Genomic DNA, 16730 nt, shown 5'->3' on the forward strand with positions numbered 1-16730 from the left:
TGGATTTTTTGGGAGTAATTCTCATATAGGGCAAAAATCACGTGCTTACAGCTGCCCCTCTTTGCCCGGATACACGAAGGGTTTTCGTGCAAAGATAAAGCGAGCGATTTTTGCCCATCCGAGTACTCCGTGTGAAGCATTTTTTGAAAAAGATTTGACCGAACCTTTGCTTCAAAGGTTTCCTACATATCCTGGGCTAAACAGGAATCAGGTCAATGTAGTTCGGGAAGTTTTTGGTAGCTGGGACTACCGTGAGACTGCGATGTTACTGCTGTTGCATGCTGTTATCACTGCTTACCGATCTCTTTGTTACATCGTGCTTAAAAGAAAACAAGAAGCTAGGCTAGACTAAAATTTGTTCTTGTTGCCTTGCTTTCTTGTCGGCTTGTGTTTCTTTCGGTGCTTTTCTTCCGATGCTTTTCTTCCTTTTGACACATGGACTTGAGTTTATGTTGGGACCTCTTGTTGCAACCTTCTGCTTTCCGGTGCTGGGGATTTTATTGTTTACTGCTGGGGATTCCTGTTGTAACCTTCCGCCTTCTGGTGGGGTTACTGATTCCAAACTCTGTAATACAAGACTAAAAAGTTGCTTCAATGCAAAATTATGAAATGTATGCCCGCATTATACTGTGGGCGACCTATAGCTGAAAGTATTCCCGCATTTTACTGGTGGGCGACCTAGAACATGAATGTATTCCCGCATTTTACTGGTGGGCGACCTAGAACATAAAGTATTCCCGCATTTTACTGGTGGGCGACCTAGAACTGAAATGTATTCCCGCATTCTACTGGTGGGCGACCTAGAACTGAAATGTATTCCCGCATTTTACTGGTGGGCGACCTAGAACTGAAATGTATTCCCGCATTCTACTGGTGGGCGACCTAGAACTGAAATGTATTCCCGCATTCTACTGGTGGGCGACCTAGAACTGAATTGTATTCCCGCATTTTACTGGTGGGCGACCTAGAACTGAAATGTATTCCCGCATTTTACTGGTGGGCGACCTAGAACTTAAAAGTATTCCCGCATTTTACTGGTGGGCGACCTAGAACATGAAATGTATTCCCGCATTTTACTGGTGGGCGACCTAGAACAGAAAGTATTCCCGCATTTTACTGGTGGGCGACCTAGAACATAAAGTATTCCCGCATTTTACTGGTGGGCGACCTAGAACTGAAATGTATTCCCGCATTTTACTGGTGGGCGACCTAGAACATGAAATGTATTCCCGCATTTTACTGGTGGGCGACCTAGAACTGAAATGTATTCCCGCATTTTACTGGTGGGCGACCTAGAACTGAAATGTATTCCCGCATTTTACTGGTGGGCGACCTAGAACAGAAAGTATTCCCGCATTTTACTGGTGGGCGACCTAGAACATAAAGTATTCCCGCATTTTACTGGTGGGCGACCTAGAACTGAAATGTATTCCCGCATTTTACTGGTGGGCGACCTAGAACATGAAATGTATTCCCGCATTTTACTGGTGGGCGACCTAGAACTGAAATGTATTCCCGCATTTTACTGGTGGGCGACCTAGAACTGAAATGTATTCCCGCATTTTACTGGTGGGCGACCTAGAACAGAAAGTATTCCCGCATTTTACTGGTGGGCGACCTAGAACATGAAAGTAAAAGGACAGAAATGTATGCCTCTGTTATATGGGCAGGCTCCCAACTTCAATGCTAACTTAGGAGGAAATGCGTCTCCTATGGGTAAAAGTAAACTTAGGAGGAAATGCGTCTCCTATGGGTAAACTAAACTTAGGAGGAAATGCGTCTCCTATGGGTAAAACTAAACTTAGGAGGAAATGCGTCTCCTATGGGTGAAACTAACTTAGGAAGTGCGTCTCCTATTGGCAGAACTAGACTTAGGAAGTGCGTCTCCTATTGGCAAAGGCGTGGAATGTATTCCCTTGTTATACAGGTGAGCGCCTAAAATATGCAATGGACAGACAAGAAAAGTATTCCTCTCGTTATTCAGGTGGGCGCCTGGCTTCAACAACAACTTTGAAAATAAAATCCTATTCGAGGGCGGATGAACCCAAAATATCCTATTCGAGGGCGGATGAACCCAAAATATCCTATTCGAGGGCGGATGAACCCAAAATATCCTATTCGAGGGCGGATGAACCCAAAATATCCTATTCGAGGGCGGATGAACCCAAAATATCCTATTCGAGGGCGGATGAACCCACAATATCCTATTCGAGGGCGGATGAACCCACAATATCCTATTCGAGGGCGGATGAACCCAAAATATCCTATTCGAGGGCGGATGAACCCAAAATATCCTATTCGAGGGCGGATGAACCCAAAATATCCTATTCGAGGGCGGATGAACCCAAAATATCCTTAAGACTTGAAAATGTCTTACCTCGAATACTTGCTGGGGATAACACTGTTGGGGAATTATTTACTTACCTGTTGGGGGGCAAAATGTTATCAGCTGGGGATAACGCTGTCGAAGATAACACTGTTGGGGGATTCTGATTCTTTCAGAACTAGTGCTTCACTGAGCTCAAGTTTCATCCCTTTGCTGGGGAACAACTTCCTCCATAGAACTTATTATGTTGGGGGCAACACTGGTTCTAAGACCACTTCCCTTGAGACTGGCGTTATCTCTATTCTTTCCCGCATGGGTACCTGACTTCCAGAAAATTTCTAAGCGGAAGGAAAATTTTCTGCCCCAGTTTGATAATATCCCTTGCGGCATGCATTTCTGGCATCAATGCCATTTCCTTTACCTGTTTCAAATCAAACAAAATTTGTTAGTTTAAAACATGGTGGTTGGTTGTGATACCCCTACTGGGATGGCTTTTCCCTTGCTCTGCGTTCCACAGCTTGTTGGGGATGATATTATGTGCTGGGGATAATCCCTTCCTGCTGGGGATATCCGTCTTCTTTTGTGACATAACTCGGAATCTGGCATTTCCCCGACCTTTTAGTCCTAGTATGAATTTCCCAAATCATGCTCATTGCTCTCCTTGATTTGCCCACTGGCTTTGGCCTTGAGGTTTATAACTTTGGTTTTGGCAAGGATATCCCTTTTGACACTCGTCAATCCTTTTGTCAATTCCCTTTTGCTGGGGATATTTTCTTGACACTGGCCTCGCGCTTGTTCCTCGCTGACTACACCATTTGGATGCACTAGTCAGATCTCATTTTGTATAATTGGGAAGCTGATGACATATTTTGAAGTCATTTCATACTTGTTCTGACCGGACAGACTCTATTGGGGAAAAATTTTTATGAAAGGAGAAAGATAAAAGATACAAAACAAAAGACAAAGGAAATGATGACTCTTTTACAAAAGAAACTATAAATAAAAACCTATCAAACGCAGATACCGACTCTAATGGCCATGACATGCGTATGTGGCCTATCCTCTACCGTCAATCATCTTTCAAGATCTTCAATTGGCGATTCCCCATTGGATTCTTAATCTTATTCGACTTGTAGTGCCCAAAGAGTTTTCACTATCAAGTCTCTCTCATTTTTTGTTCTTCTCTCAGCTTTCATCGCCTTATGGTGCTTGTGAAGGTTTTCACCGATATGACTCTCTCATTTGTATCACTTTCCAGCTGGGGATTTGGAGTGTTGCCGGTATGACTCTCTCTGCTGGAAATTAGAGTCCTTTCTGCTGTGGAACAGAATGTTATGTTCGTCGGTAAGACTCTCATTTGTCTGACTTGGCATCTTTTAAAGACTGGTCAGAAGGTCTTTCTTTGGACCGTAATGTGGGTTTTGGATAGGGCTAGAAAAAAAAAGGTATTAAAGGCTCAAAAATGCATTAATTCTGGGTTATTAGTTACAACTTTCGGAACTAGATTTATTTACCACAAACGCAACTTTTGCCCCAGTTTCTTGCTTGGGGATATTTTACTAAATTTTATTTTTATTTGGGGATATTTTACTTGATTGATTTATATTTTTTCAAAACTATGACCGAGCCGTGAAGCGCCTACGTATCCTCTTTGAGGAATCAGGTCAAACGTAGTTCCCAATTCCTCTTTTTTCATTTGACTTTTTTTTTTTGTTACCATTTTTCTTTTCTTTTCTTTTTCGTTTTTTTTTTCATGTTTTCATGCCATGCTCGCGTTTTCTAGTCGTTTTTACTGATTCCGAACGAGGGGTATGAAAGAAAAATAAGTAAGGCTCAAAAAGGGGTAACGAAGGATAAAGTGTTTAGGTAGCAGAACAAAATGCCTTCGTCATTCCAGTCTTCAAAACATGCCAAATGCAAACAACACAACAAACAATAGATTTATAGTCTCTTCCGACGGTGCTGGGCTTGACAATTATGTTAAACATATGTTTGTTCATTTGTCACTTCTAAAGCACCGTTGGGCGACACTCTCATTCTCTTTTATTATGAACGACCCTCATGCCAATTTAGGCGAATCTTTATTTAACGGTTTTCTTTGTGTTTGCCCCAGTTCCACATGACTCGGGCTCCAAATAATCTCAAACCGTTCTTATTTCCTTTAAATGCTTTGATCACCTTCTCAGGGTTTTATGATTAACTTTTAAGACTTGGCCCAAACTGGGTGCGCATGTCATGTCCCTAGAATCGGCATTGAACAAAAATGATAAAAGGACTAAACAAAAAGATGACTGGAAATAATAAAAGACCGGATTTTGTATTAGACTACCGGTGAAATGGTTTAAATAACAAAACAAACAAAACAATCCAGAACAAAATCCTAAAACAAACTGGACAAGACAACATCCGACTTATAACCCTAATAATCCGAACAACAGAAATGACAACAAAATGAGCCACCACAAGCTTCTCTCTTGCTGACCAAGGAACAAAACGTCCTCCCACTTTATCAAAATTGGCATTTTAGCCACTGAGCTTTGCATCAATACTACCGAGACCATTACCAGCTTCAATCTCATCAACCTCCGTCGGCAAGTTCTCGAGGGGGTTCGAGTGCTCCATGTCACTGTTATTAATCACAACCCGCCCTTCTCGGATCATTTTCTCTACTTCCCTTCTCCAACTATGACAGCTCTCAATGTTGTGCCCTATGACATTGGAGTGGTAGGTGCATCGCGCTGCCGGATCAAAGCTCCTTGCAAGTGGATTTGGAGTACATGCAGGGAGTGGTTCAATCGAGCCAGCATGCCTTAGCCTTTCAAACAGACTGGCATAAGATACCCCGATAGGGGTGAGAGCCTTTTCTCGTTTCAGCAACCTCTTCATTCTTGCATGTTGACAGGGCCGGAAACCTGATCCAGATGGCTTTTGGTAGGCTTGTATGGGTGGGTAAGCATTTCGTGGAGTCGGGTACCTGGGAAGTGAGGTATGGCTTTTGAGGTCACGGGGAAAGAAGTGGTGTTGGGGAGCGGAGAAACATTGAAGAGTGATGGAGCTACTCGGATAGCTGGGAAAGCTGCCATAAATGGGTTGGGATGGAGAGGATGGAGAATCTTCCATTATGGTGTTGGGTGCTTGGGAAATGACCGAGTTCAAGAGGCTTGGCGGTGGAGGGGGTGGTGCTTTTCCCGTTATCCATGCCTGATACATGTCTGCCACATGCTGTCTCAGCATTTTCACTTCTTCTACCAACCTGTTGTTCTGTTCGACCAATTGTTGTCGGTCATCAGTACCGATCCACTCGGTTCTGCGGTTCTGAGCCATTGTCCTTTGATTTTGCTTTGCAGGGAGGAGTTACCACAACCAACCACTTTCTATATATGGACACATCAAAGGGAAGCCATCACGTTAGTGTTAGGGCATTGGACAGACAATCATGTATCAGAGATACAATGTACCTAAGCAGTTAGACAATTGTGCCCCCTGAAAATCTTCCACACTCTCTTTTATTTATTTATTATTATATTTTTTTATATATTTTTTTATTTTGGTGGTGGTCGAATCTTATGGAGATTGCCTACGTATCATGACCCCGCATGAATAAGACCGAGCGTAGTTCGGACCCAATAAAAGATAAACAATGCTAAACATTTTTTTTTCAATTTTCATGTTAAAACAAACTGAGTTTCAAAGGTTTGAAGATGACCTACAAGCTGGAAAATCAAACAACCCACATATTCTAATTAAAAGATTTACAAATGGCCAATTTCTTTCCCCGTTTGACAAATGCAACCAAACGGTTATTTTTACAAATGTGGCCCCTTCCAACTTTCACATGAATTTGAGGCCGGGGAGGATTATTTTATGACACTTTACACACTTGTCCATTCTTTTACGAAAATAACCTTTCGACAACTGACAGATACTCTAAGGTTATTTCGGCAAGAACGGTTCAAGACGCGGCCGAAGTTGGCTCGGGTTATTTTGACTAAAAAAAAATCCAAACGGTATTCACCTGACCGCTGACTCTTTTTTTTTTTTCAAATTATACTAAAAACCTGATGTTGCAAACACGACCCTTCAGCGCCTCGGGGACGAAGATTTATAGGGCTGTGTGGGTCAACTAGACCAAAATCCTAAACAGGACCCAAAAAAGTGGCTGTTTATGCAAAGTCAGCCTTCCGGCGTCCCTCTCGGGAACATTCGGCTATTTTTGACAAAACAGCATCACCCGACTTATTTATGACTCTTTTTATCATTTTTCGAATTAGAAAAGTCAATATTGCAAACACGACCTTTCAACGCCTCGGGGACGAAGATTTTTAAGGCTGTGTGGGTCAACTGGTCAAAATCTTAAAAATGACCCAAAGGTGGCTGTTTATGCAAAGTCAGCCTCCCGGCGTCCCTTTCGGGAACATTCGGCTATGTCTTCATAAAACAGCGTCACCCGACTTCTCTATGACAAAATTAAAATTTTGACATGTTTTTTTTTTTTTTTGGCTATTTTAGCAAAAGGGAAGGTTGGACACCACTAGACTTATTTATGACAAAATAAAAAATTTTGACACGTTTTTTATATATTTTTTTGGTTTTTGACTATTTTAGCAAAAAAGGGGGTTGGACCCGATGAGGGTTGCCTACGTATCTCACATCCGGTGAGAATCAAACCCGCGTAGTTCGGGCCTCGCGAATAAGTAAATGAACTAATATATTATTTTTTTTAATTGGAACTGTGAAAGAACTGCTTCAAAAGAAGAAAGGAAGTATATATATATATATATATATATTTTTTTTTTGATTGATTTCTTTTTGAAAGAAAGACTTGTAAAAATTCCTTTTCTTTTGATTTGAACTTTTAGAATTTCAAAAGTAAAAGGATTTTTTTTTTTGAATTTTCATTTGTTTTTTTTCTTATTCTAAAGAAAAAAAATAAATATTTTTGGAATTTTACTTTTGATAAAAGAAATGCTTCTAAAAAATATTTTTTGAATTTTGAATTTTCTTTTCAATTTTGAAAGAAGTATCAAAATATTTTCGGATTTTTTTTTTTTTAAAAAAAACATTTTTATTATTTTTGTTTTATCAACAATGGAAAATAAAGATATTTATATTATTTTTTGCAAGACATATCTTTTTTTGGAATTTTACTTTGAATTTTCTTGGCAAGACAAATACTCTTTGCAACAAATAAAGATATATATATTTTTTGGAAATAAAAAAAAACTTTTCAGATATATATATTTGCGACAAATAATGAAAGATTTTTTTTTTTTTTGCATTTTCATAAGCAAATAAATAAAAAAAAACATTTTAAAAAGAGGACTCTTTTTCATTTTCATTTTCATGGCAAGACAAACTATATATTTTTTTCTATTTTTATTTTTTGAAAAACAAAACAGAACAACGACTCTTTTTTTTTCTTTTCTTAGCTTTTAATAAAACAAACTAATAAGACATTTTTTTTTTCATTTTCTCAAAAATTTCAGCAGAGTTTTGACAGTATTTGGGCATTTGTTTTCTTTTCAAAATAAACAATCAATTCTCTAACCGCTATTTCTTTTTTTTTTCAAAATATTATTCCTGATATTCACAAGTCAGTCAACACACAAGTCCGTATCAAATTAATGCGCAAGTAGTAACAAGTAAGATGCATCAGGATGGTCATTTTCATTTTTGGTGCACCTGTCCTAGACAGACCCAACCCCTGTGTTGAGCCTCCAAAGTCAGATGCACGTGATGCAAACAAACGTTCCTACTAGGGATCCGGCATGTGGCTTTGTTATACTAGGTTCAGAACCTGGGTGTTTGTTCTAGACCTGGCTTACCCGAGCGGACAGCTCGAGCCGAGGGGGGTAGCGTACCGGGAATACAGAAGCTTCACCGGCTTAGCAACTTGTCCGAACCTCGTTCTAAATTGGGATTTGACACTATACAGAAAAGAAGTCGTACGAAGTACACCCTTCTTCATGATTTAGAAGACTGAGAGAGGAGATGGGTTTCGGCACAGTTTATACACAGTTCACGTAATATCAAAGCGGTAAAAGCAGCATTTAGCACATTAGGCTCAATCATGTAAAAATCAGATAAAACCAAATATAACAATTTATATGAGCTCGAATTTCTAACCCTGAACCGCTGGTTCTGGGTTTGATCCCCAGCAGAGTCGCCAGAGCTGTCACACCTCCTTTTTCCGACCCCGCGAAGGGCGAAGGGAGTTTTTTCCAATTAAAGGACAGTCGAAACGGGATTGGTTTAATTATTTCAGAGTCGCCACTTGGGAGATTTAGGGTGTCCCAAGTCACCAATTTTAATCCCGAATCGAGGAAAAGAATGACTCTATATTACAGTCTGCGTACCAGAAATCCGGATAAGGAATTCTGTTAACTCGGGAGAAGGTGTTAGGCATTCTCGAGTTCCGTGGTTCTAGCACGGTCGCTCAACTGTTATATTCGGCTTATTTATCTGATTTTTAATACAATTATGAACCATGTGCAAATTTTATCTTTTACCGCTTTATTATTATAATTATTATTTTTAGGAATGTGAACATCGCTTAAAACATATCTTTGGATTGTGTCACATGAAATGCACCCACAATACGAAACATATTTTATTTGATGTTTTAGGATTTAGATTTGGGTCGCATGAAATGCGCATCCGAGTTTAAGAAGGTAAAATTAATTAAATCGCGCCTAAAGAGTCTAGCGCGTCATTATCTTTGGGGAAGGAAGTAAAATTCACTAAACAATCCATCCCAAATTCTAAGTAATTTTTTTTAAATAATTAAATAAATAAATGAGATTGGAGAATCCTGTAAATTTGTATTATTTACATCTATTTATTTTTAGCGAAATCCTTTAAGAATATCCTTTAATGACTACCTTTTTATTATTACTAAGTTTTTTTATAAATATAAAATCAATATCTACATTCTTGAAAATGACATATTAAATAGAAGAGAAAAACAAATATTAACAGAAAGTAATAAAATTATAATCATAAATACAACATGGAATTATCGAAAAGTAAAAAAAATAAAATAAAAAAAACTAATTATCCCATAGTTGGATTAAAATTCAAATTGTTAGTAAGACTATCTATTTATTTTTAGCGAAATCCTTTAAGAATATCCTTTAATGACTACCTTTTTATTATTACTAAGTTTTTTTATAAATATAAAATCAATATCTACATTCTTGAAAATGACATATTAAATAGAAGAGAAAAACAAATATTAACAGAAAGTAATAAAATTATAATCATAAATACAACATGGAATTATCGAAAAGTAAAAAAAAAAAAAAAAAACTAATTATCCCATAGTTGGATTAAAATTCAAATTGTTAGTAAGACTTAAGCTTATTGAAACTAATTATTTACAAATACTGAAAATTGAAAGAAATAAAAATAAAAACTTGAGTACTAAATCATATTTCTAAAAATTTAAACAATTTAACATTAACTAACTTTGTTTTAATTCATCATGTCCTAATACTTGTTCGCAAACTAATTCATGTTATAACTGAAATTGACTACATGATTCGGATTAACTTATCGTTGACGAAAAACCTTATGAATAAGGAACTTAGTTAATTTTTGAACTGATTAAATAACGTCATTTTTACGTTATTTCTTCTATTTTTTTTATTTAAACAGTTTTAATTAATAATCAGGCTTAAATATATTTCCTAATAATCTGGTAAAGGCGTTATTTAATATGTCGCTATAATATGCCTAGTTATGCCGATGACAGTGATTTACAGAATAATAATACATGAATAACCTAAATACAATACAAAAAATTAAATTAAACTAAATTAAAAATTTAACACTCCATTCTTCATTTCAGCTTAAAAATGCCAAATTTACAGTTGTGTACCTGTTATTGTCAATATAAGAAGAAGAAAGTCAGCAACGTAATACGTAACACAGCAACAGCAACAATAACCAGTCAACGAAAATCCCAGTGACAGCTTTAAAAAATTCAAAATAAAATCCAGGAATGCCGAAAATAATGGACAGAAACCAAGGGAAATTTTCAGATTTTTGAAAGGCTAGTTAATCTTCAACCCTTAATTTCTACACCTGTATACCAGAATATTTATCAGGTGTGTACTACTTTCTCTTCTAATTTTCAACTTTTTTTTTTCTTTGTTTGTTTTTCTTTTCTTGAGAGTTTCAATTTTTTTTTCGGAATAAATGTTCAGCTTTTTTTCAATCTCTCCTTTTTTTTCTGTCTGTATTTCTTCTCCCCTTTTTATTCTCATTTCAAGACTTCTTATATATAATCCCCACCCTTTAATCAATTAAAATCAATCCCTTTCTCTACCAAACCCATTATCTTCCCACTCATCCCCATTACATTAAATAAATATATCACACTACCCCATTTCATTTTGTCCCACATGCTTCTTTTAAAATAATGCAAGATTCCCCTTTAAATTAAATCTTGTCCCCCCTTTATATTAAATAGTAATATCACAACCCACCCCATTTCATTTTGTCCCCCATGCTTCAAAATAACAATTACAAATTGTACAATTCCTAAACTACCCCTTCCGACCTTACTGAAATTACCAAACTACCCCTAAACGTATTACAAATTTACCAAACTACCCATCAGCTATAACACATCAATTAATCAAACTTAACCAAAATATAGACAATATGATCAATTTTTAACAATGTTCAAACAACAATATGAACACGGATGAACATCATAACAACAATATCACATGAACATGATTTTAACAACATTTTAACAACAAATCACATGAACACAAATTGAACAACCAAGAACAACTAAAATTTGATTGAACAATATTTTAGCAACAAACAATCCTATTTTCGGATTCAACACCAACAACAAACAAAGTATGAAGATTTCTAAACTCAATCATATTGAACTTAAAATCAACTCTAACAACATTACAACAAACAATTCTTATATTAAACTTTAAACAAGATTATGAGAACAATTCAAGAAATAATCATAAATGGTAAACAAGAAATCAAACTATACAAAATTTGGATTCAAGATCATCCAAACAAAGTATGAACATGAATTAAATCTATATTAAACAACAAGCATGACGGATTCAAACGATTAAATCAATATATTTCCTTCAACACAACTAAAATTTTTTAGACAAATAACAAGATTTGTTTTTAGAAAATTAACTTTTCATTTGAAATCTGAAAATTAATTCAATCAAAACATATGAACAAACTTGAAAATTATTTCAACGAAGAACAAACCAAACAAGAATTTAATCATTTATCGATTTTTTATCCGAAAAATACCAAACAAAATATGGACGATAAATGAGAATCAAAAAAAAAAAAAACTAACCGGAAATGAAACGACGAACAACGACCAACCAACGACAAACTCGAACAATGATCGACGACATCGACCAAAACTCAATCAAGTATGCGGACTCGACTGGACTGAAGCAGCTGCAATGGGATTTGTTTGGATGACGAAGAAGAAAGCCGAAGAAGCTGGCCACGGCGAGCTGTAGCATCGCGGAGCAGCAGTGACAGCTGCCATGGTGTCGTCTGCAGGAAGAAGAAGCAGTGTGAAGTAGAAACGTGCAGCCATGGTGATGAGGCAGAAGCGGTCGCGGGCATGGCGAGTTTTCCGGCGACTTAGGGTGAGCTAGGACGAAGAAGAAACTGGCAGCAGCCATGGCGACATGAAGCTGGCAGCAGTGACGCAACCATGGTAGTAACAACAGTGGAGAAGAAGAATAAGAAGCGGTCGACGTAGTAGGGGAAGCCATGGATGAGCTTTGAGCTTGCCATGGATGACGAAGCTCGATGGAGGAAGGCAACTATGGAGTTGTTGGTGTGTGTGTGTGTGAGTGTGATGGGGTGGTCGTGGTGGAGGGTGGTCGACGTCGGTGAGGGAAGCCATTGATGGCTTGGGAGGGGAGCTTGAGGAAGAAGAAGGAGAAATGGGGGGGGGGGGCGTAGGCATTTTTAGGGGTTTTTCTTTCTTTTTTTTTGTTTTATTTTGTTTGTAAAATAATAGGGGTGTTGGGTTATGGACTGGGTCGACCCAGTTCGAAATGGACTGAGTCGTAGGGAAGGTTGAGCCATTTTTTGGGCCTGTGGCTTGAAATTGAAGAAGATGCCCAATTCCGACTTTCTTTATATTTTTGCTTTCTTTTCTTCTTTTATTTCTCTAAAACTAAATTATAAAAATACTTAAACTATTATTAAGAATTAAATTAAGTTATAAAAGCACAAATTAACTCCCAATAACAATTAATTCACAATTAAGTATTAATTAAGCATAAAATTGTATATTTGGACATTAAATGCTAAAAATGCAAACGATGCTTATTTTTGTAATTTTTTAATTTTTGTAAAACAAATTTAATTACTAACAACTATAGAATTAAATCCTACATGCAAAATGCGACATATTTTTGTATTTTTTTATTAATTTATCAAATAAACACGCACAGACAAATACAAATAATTATTCAAAATATCACAAAATATCACAAAATTGCACACCAAAGAAAAATCATTTTATTTTTGGATTTTTTGGGAGTAATTCTCATATAGGGCAAAAATCACGTGCTTACAAGTACGGCTCACTCGGATCGTACCCAAGGTTTTCGTTATCCCTAATCCCACCTTTAAACCCTTCGTATTGATCCCCCATATACGTTAGGAGTGATGTTGTTCAACAACTACCTAAATATGCAATCTCTCCCGAGTAATACACACTAAATAGGCACAGTCGATTGAGAGCTCTTCAACCAACCACAATATAAACGTAGTTGAACAATTAGAGAAAAAGCTTCAGCAAATCTATATTAACGTAGCACGAAAATCATCCTCCAATACGTTCCATCAAAACCCTAGATAACAAATTAGCTATTCATAATAGTAGGCAAAACTACAAGACTATAATTCATAACCAATAATAGAAATACGAAGAAGGAAGTGAAAAACTCGTAGAAAAATATTCTGCCTTCGTCCTAGTGTGTTCTTGCCTCATTAGGTCGGATCTCAGGTCTTCCCGGCGGCTCCGTGCTCTCCCTAGGTCTAAAGTGTGTCAAAAGTCTATCCACCGTCCTTAAAATAACTTTTTACATGTATTTATACCAAGTAGGGTCGGACCAGACGAAAATACCTTCTCCCGTGCGAAATAAGACTCTGGCTCTGTAAAATTTACACAGGCACGCCGCATGGGGCGACGCGCCATGCAGTGTGTTTGTAGGGAAGTTCAAAGAGCTGATTCTGACAGGCTGCAGGAAATTTCCACAGGCGCGGTGCGCGCCGCGCTGCGCCACACCATGCGCTGGGGTAGTGGGAATTCGCAAAAATGCAAAACATGAAAGTTGTATCCCTCTCAAATAGCTTTCCAAAGACATATTATAGGGCCCAAACGGAGTTTTGAGCAAAACGTTATGTGAATTTTACTAGACAATGCGCCGTATGCCCCTCGATTCTCCGTTTCGTTCTTAACTATCATCCATTGATCCCCGAATACGATCCCGGCTTGATTCCTTGGGCTTTTACTCAGACTTCAAAGCTCCAAATCACTTGAATTCATTCCATAATATCTTCATAGCTTGGAATCACTCCTACAAAGCATAACATACACAATTAGTGCAAAACACTAGCGATTAAAGTTCAAACTCAATTAAAGTGCAGTACATTAGAGTGTAATAAGCGACTAAAATATGCAATTATAGTCTATCATCAGGTATCATGGTAAATTATACACTTCATTTATTATTTCTTAAGGGGCGTGAAAAGTCAAAAGGTACCAAGTAAAAGTGATCGGGGGGAGTAGTTGCTTTTCATTTTTAATGCTATCCTATATTTTGTAGCACTGCTTGGCAAAATTTTGAAGGGGAGCCTTGGCGTAACTGATAAAGTTGTTGTTATGTGGTCAGGATGTCACAGGTTCGAGCCGTGAAAATAGTCTTTTGTAGAAATGCGAGGTAAGACAACGTACAATAGACCATTGTGATCCGGTTCTTCCCTGACGGGCATAGCGGGAGCTTAGAGCACCGAGCTGCTCTTTTTACTGCCCGACAAAATTTGAATTGAATCACCTCTTTTTTTTTGGGGGAGGGGGTGGGGGTGATGAGGGGTCAACAAAATAAAGCATACTTAAAAAATGTCCATTTTACTGGATAAGAGGCATAAATTTTACTGGATAGCTGGTAAAATGTGAAAAACAATAAAGAAAGAATAAGTGTAGGTGAGAATGGTCCATATTGTACTGCAGAAAAGTTTTGTATGGTCACCTCAACATGGAAATGGACCCCAAAAATATAACAAGTGGGTTCCTTTAGCACTGCTGCGCAGTGTAAAATTTAATAGGAAGAAGAAAGAAGGACAATGGAGGAGTAAATGTTAAACCATCTCTTTCTCTTAGGTGACTATTCACAAAGGTACATGAGGTAGGAGGAAAGACGTAAATATACAATATGTATAGCAGTATATTTATGTAGTATGAAGAATAAATCTTACATATATTCAGCTAAAACAATAAAATAAAATAAAAACAAGTAAAACAAAAATTATTTTTCAATATTATATGCGGGACAGGTGGAGGCAAGTCTATGCTAGATGAGTGCTAAAAACCTCATAGATCGAAACCATCAAATCAAAATTTTGGATCATCTATGATGGAGTAACCCCTATTGAATGAAAGAGGTACAGTGCATAGAAAAGTATGGAAAGGAATTAATGAATATCAACCAAATACTGGTAGTTGAAACCTTTAAATTGGAGTCCAATTATTGGACTAATAAAATGTACATCGCACATCGAATCAAACTACCACTTGTAGGTGCCAAAACGAGTAGCTTTGGTACAAGGCCGGCTTTACTTATTGGCGGGAGAAATTCAAAAATAGCCAGATTTACAACTGATCGTTCAAAAATAGTCCAGTTTCAAAAGTAATCAAAATTTAGTAAATTTTTATGTAAAGATAAATTTGAGCGAAAACACTGTTCAAAATCTGGAAAATACGCCAGTATATTATGCTGGAGTTCCAGCATAAGTATACTTGAACTCCAACATATTATACTGGAGAGGATAAGTATGCTGGAGTTCCAGCATAATATGATGGAGTTCAAACATAAGTACACTAGAACTCCAGCATAATATACTGGAGTTCCAACAAGTATATCGGTCCAGCATAATATACTGGAGTTTGGAGCACCGATGCTCCAGTCTCCAGTATATTATACTGGAGCCAGCAAAATATACCGGTCCAGCATAATATGCTGGAGTTCATACACACGTGCACCGAGCTCCAGTATATTATACTGAACCGATCTCTGTTGTAGCAAAATAATGGCTATTTTTCATTAACTTGGGAAACACTGTCTATTTTTGAATGATCAATCCGAAAATTGGCTATACCGTGCTATTTTTACCTTATCGGTAGTAGTAAGGCTTGGGTTATAGATATTTAACAAATAACATCTAGTGATTTTAATACAAAAGTAGAATTTTTCATATAAAAGAATTTTTTTTAGATATATAAATAAAGTAAGAATTTGACTTATTTATAAATGGGTAGATGAATAGTTTTTTCAATGTATCAATTTGAGTTGATTTGATAATTCCATTTTACCCTGCATTATAACGTGTAAAAAAAATTATTCTCTTTTCCTTAATTTGTCCAAGTTAATCTTTTTCTTCTCCAAAATCTTCTCATATTTTAGAAATTCCTATATATTTTTTATCTTTCAATCCATATATATTTTTTATCTTTCTCTTTGATATTCTTTCTCACCTCTTTTTCTAAAATTTACTTACTTCTATTGCTCTATAAAATCTTATTTAAGATCAACAATGTCTCAAGAAAAAAATTAAATGAATTGACTATATTATTAATTGAAAAGAAATAATTAGAGAAAATCGATTATAAAAAACATTTATTAACAACTTGTATCTCAAAAAGTTAGAAGATTAGAATTCAAATAATAATATGTATTATAACTTTACATTAAAAGTTTAGGCCTCAAATTAAATGTGGTTGAGCCGTCCCTGGTTTGGCAATACTAAATGCAAGCAAGTCTTGGACCTCTAGGTGTAGAATTATTAAGTCCAGTCTTCTCCAAACAAACATTATGAAGGATTTGTCGGATTTCAGAAAACTATCGGTTCGAGGCATATATTCTGCAACTTGGACCTTTCAAGTCTTAATTAGAAACCGTTGGTGAACACGATTTTTTTCCTTGTTTGGATGAGCGACCCGTTAAATTACTATTTTTTTCTGTTCATAATAAATGATCAATTTTTTATTTTTTATTTTAATCCAAAATAAGTGTTCATTTATATAATCAAGAAAAAGTTCAATTTATTTTTCTAAAATTACATTTATGTACGTATCCCTAAAAAGTCATTTTCTCCTCAC

This window comes from Nicotiana tabacum, chromosome 3 (genome assembly GCF_000715075.1).
Source record: "Nicotiana tabacum cultivar K326 chromosome 3, ASM71507v2, whole genome shotgun sequence".
NCBI lineage: Eukaryota > Viridiplantae > Streptophyta > Magnoliopsida > Solanales > Solanaceae > Nicotiana > Nicotiana tabacum.